This window comes from Lolium rigidum, chromosome 4, assembly GCF_022539505.1.
Source record: "Lolium rigidum isolate FL_2022 chromosome 4, APGP_CSIRO_Lrig_0.1, whole genome shotgun sequence".
Taxonomy (NCBI): domain Eukaryota; kingdom Viridiplantae; phylum Streptophyta; class Magnoliopsida; order Poales; family Poaceae; genus Lolium; species Lolium rigidum.
In genome coordinates, this window is record NC_061511.1 from 65,555,386 (window position 1) to 65,559,634 (window position 4,249).

General features: G+C 36.7%; 1 long non-coding RNA gene across 1 annotated transcript; it reads left to right on the forward strand.

Annotated features, from left to right (window-relative positions):
- Window positions 1-1,995: 1,995 nt before the first annotated feature.
- On the forward strand, window positions 1,996-3,090 carry LOC124707202. The gene is made up of 3 exons (XR_007004772.1): window positions 1,996-2,063; window positions 2,148-2,342; window positions 3,034-3,090. It is a non-coding gene; the product is annotated as an uncharacterized LOC124707202 (long non-coding RNA).
- Window positions 3,091-4,249: the final 1,159 nt, after the last annotated feature.

Below are 4,249 nucleotides of genomic sequence, written 5' to 3' on the forward strand. Positions count from 1 at the left end.
TATCAGTGACCAACTGATTTATGGAGTACTAAAAAATGAGAATTCTTTGCTAATGCCTGTAATAATTTGGTAGAGCCATACATCTCTCACTAATAGTATGATTCTAGAATGTCGCAGCCGGAAACCACAATGCTTACACCTGCCTGTAAGCTGTAATAACTTATGGCTATCTTAGTCCCATGCTGCTGGTTTCGAGTTCTCGAGTGGCGCTGCTCGTGGCACATATTATTCTTAGTGAGACAGAATTATTTTGAAAATTAGCCACTTAAAAATATGTATTGTTCTATTCAGATATTGTATTTTAATTAGTCGTAGCCAATAAAAGCTGGATCGGCTAGGGTTCAAGTATTGTTTAGCATTATAAGTTTCAGCCGGTGCATATTGGATTTCTGAGCACATGCTAAATTTATGCCTAGACTGCTTTGATTGCTTACCAAGGATATGCGTATAGAAATTTCTGCACAGATGTTCTCTCAGTGTACTTCCATGTGCTTAATACTAATTAAAGTATGCAATAAATAAAGAGGTGCACCCCAAAAGAGGAGCAACTAAAGTGGTTCTTTTATACCCCATATGAGTAATATACAAATAGAGGTAAAGAGTAGTAGTAAGGAACTGGGACTAATAGAACAATTACTTCATATTTCTTGGAGTACTGTACCTTTCAAGTTGCTTTCCTTACGAGTTAGTTCTGCACTCGCTAAGTAAGTCAGTAGAATTAGTTTCGCACTTGCTAAGTAGTCCTAACTTTCATCTGCCAGTACTGCTAAAAATAGACTAACCATCCCTCTTGGAGATGCTTCTATTGTTCTCTTACAGAAAATGAACTTTCCTTAATATTTATAAGCAAGCATATTGGATAGCTTAGTCAAAGAATGATTTGCAAACTCCTGAGAGTAGGAAATAGGAAAAAAATCGTCCCGGGCTATAGCACACGAAGAATAAGACTAGAGAAAGCTAAAATAATGGTAGGTTGTCATTAAGACCTTAGTTCATTCTTCTTGCAATGAGTATACAGTATTTAGTTTCCTTACTTCGTCCATCGATTACGTATCTTAAATTCTTAATCACTCCAAGATCACAGTGGTCTCACCCGATAGTTTCTAATATGTGTTCATCATATTCTTGCTACACTCGCAAATATATCATTTGATTTCATATCAGAATCTGTACCACGCAGGTCACCATAAGTAGACATTTCATTCTAGAACAGTTTTTGCAGGTTCTTGGTGTTTGTATGTGCGACACGACAACAAGTGAAATGAGGACATAAGAGAAATTCAGGACGTCTGGAGAAGATTGAGGAAGCAATTGTAGACTAAGAACCATGCTGCGCTAGGCTGGTGGTTGCCGTGTATAAATTAACCCTGTACTACAAGAGTTTTATGGTGTCCATCTGCTGGCACACAACGTCTCCTGGTGTCGCCTTATCGCCGGTTTAGTCCCAGCTTCCACATCACCATTCTTGATGCTTCCACCGCAACAAGGTTCGTTCTCTATCTCTGACAGTCGCGATCTACGGTGGTGCCTCGCGAGATAAAAGACTGTTGTACAAAGATATTCGGTTTCCAAAGTTATTTATGCAGTTTATTATTGTCTTTTACGCGTACCGGACAGATGCCACTTCTTAAGCTGGTTATAGCCCGTCGTGCATATGTTTTTCAGGTTGTGTTCATGTCCTCCTCAGGTAAATATTCACCGCAGAAAAACTATAGACAGATATCTTAGTTTCTTACCACAGCTTCTATACTCCAAACCCTCCAATTTCAGCCACCTAAATTAATCAATCAAGGTTCCCCTTATTCTGCATCTATTGAAGAAATCACATTAGGGAGTTTTTGGTGGAAGTTGTTCAACAAAAAAATTTGGTGTCCATTACTTTGTTGTTTCAGGTATTGACTTTCTTCAATACAGCATGTTTCATTAGACATCAGTACTCTTTTTCTATTGATGTGAACTTGATACTATAAAAATAAACCAGGACCATATATATGAGGAAATATCAAAACATTCCTGTGTTCATGAGTTATTCATATTTTGGATTTTTGGCTGCATGTGTTCTGGTATGGCCTTATCATCTGCTTAGAAATATATTTAGTTAGCAACTCCATTGGCTCTGTTGTTCTTAATGTTGCTTTCATAAACAGGCATTGATGCATGCAAACTGAAGATTCCGCAAGAAAACTATGAACGGAATTGGCAAATATACTGGTTACTCTTGTTTCAATTGGGAAGCGTGCAAATTATTTGGTTCTTTGGAGTGTCTAATTCGTAGTTTCCTTTTGCGAAACAATAACAGCTACAGACTGCCTACAGTTGACTTCCACAGAAGCTGCAAACAGGTGCTCCCTAGAGCTTTATCATGGACTTAATCGTTGTGTTGCTGCTGGTCATGACTCTTGATAATGTTTTGGTTCAAAATCCTTCTGATGGACAAATAGACATTGATGGATAGTGCAGTTCCTGTTAAGTATAGTGCTCCTGGTTCTAAACAATGGATGCTAATGGAGGCTATTTCCTTGTGTTTGACTTTCTTTTAATGCCTCCATTAGATTTACTTTCATGGTATTTATTTTTAAGAAGCTATTACTTGCCAAAATTTTATAGTTGCCGGTTGCCCCATTACATACTCTGGGTGATATCCTTTGGACATTTTGTTTGTTTGAATAAAAAGGACATTTGTTACAAATACCAATATACTTGTGGGGTAAACATTGGATGCTCACTAAAAATTAATGGTAAGATAATTGTAAATAGTGTGTATGATTCCAAAGTCACATGGAATACAATGACTGCTATGTCCAGCATTACTATCTAGAATAAAATGATTGATATGAATCTGCAGTTCATAAAAATATTGAAAAATAATTTTACTTGATCACATGGATTGCTATGAGCTTTGAACCAGACCTTTTTTTGGTAGTATGAAGAGTACTTGCTAAAACAGACGTAGATGTGATATATTTTGCATATTATTTAGATCCTTGCGACCTTGCCTCACTGCCATTGCCTTTTGGTCCGTTTCTTCCCTAGGTTGGAATTGAGGTAGAGCGTGTCGGAGAATGGGTCTGCTAGCTCAGATGGAGAAGCAAGGTAAGGTGATTCCATTGCCACCAACTGATTTCTTTCATGCTTACCCAACAAAATCTGTTATGCTTTTCTACAATATTGACATTGGTTTTCTTATATTTTGATGTACATGGGACAATTTTTCCTAAAGATATTGAATGAATGTAGCATAGAGGGTGTATGGGGCAATCTTCCCAAATTCTCTACTGCGTTTCAACATGTACGATCCTTCGATCTTGGTTTTAATCTTCTCTATTCAGATGTATTTGTTGCAATAGTGGATCCAAGTACCTTTTTTACTTAGGGATATGTTCTCACCGCATTGGTTAAATAGGGTTATCATGCGGAGCTAGAAGAACACATCATTTCATATATTGTTTTGGTGTAATCAAAGTAGAATGATTACCTCAAGGTGTTTCCCGTGAACATAAATTATTTATGTTGGTCTGATGAAAGTGAAGTTTTAACTGACCACCAGTAAGTTTTATTTTCCAGTTTTACCACTTCCTCTTGGGTGATTTGTCTTCTAATGTTTCTTTTTTCGAAATGGGGGAATTTTCAACCTCTGCATCAATCGACGCATACAATTTTTTATTACATTATTGGAGCAAAGTCTCACAAAATAAGCACTAGCATTTTCTCGAATCGTATGTGACTAAATCATTTCAAGAACCTTTACATATTTATCCATGTACAACAAACTTTTATTATTATTATTATTATTATTATTATTATTATTATTATTATTTAGCAAGTGTTATTTTAGATACCTTCAAATGAATCTCTTTATTTTTCTAGGTTTTCGTGCATGGATCAGTACAAGCTACCCAACATTTCACAGTACATTGAGCAAAGACCTCAGGCTTGCATGGTCCTTGTGTATAAGAAACAATTGATATAGCATCGGATTTATGTGCTTAGTAGTTTTGCTGATTCTGCATCTTTTATAATTCTCAATAAAATATGTGTCACCGTTATACAAAATGTACATTGGTACGAATTTCACGGGGTCGTGCGCCAAGACGCACATCTAAATCTAGTATGTATAGATAAGGTATTTCCGTTCTGATTTGGGGACAAACTGGTGGGGCGACGTATGTGAAGATGTCCACGACCATTTTATATGTCTTGCCTATTTTGTACACGCACATCACCGTAGTAGTACACTGTACGTACAAGA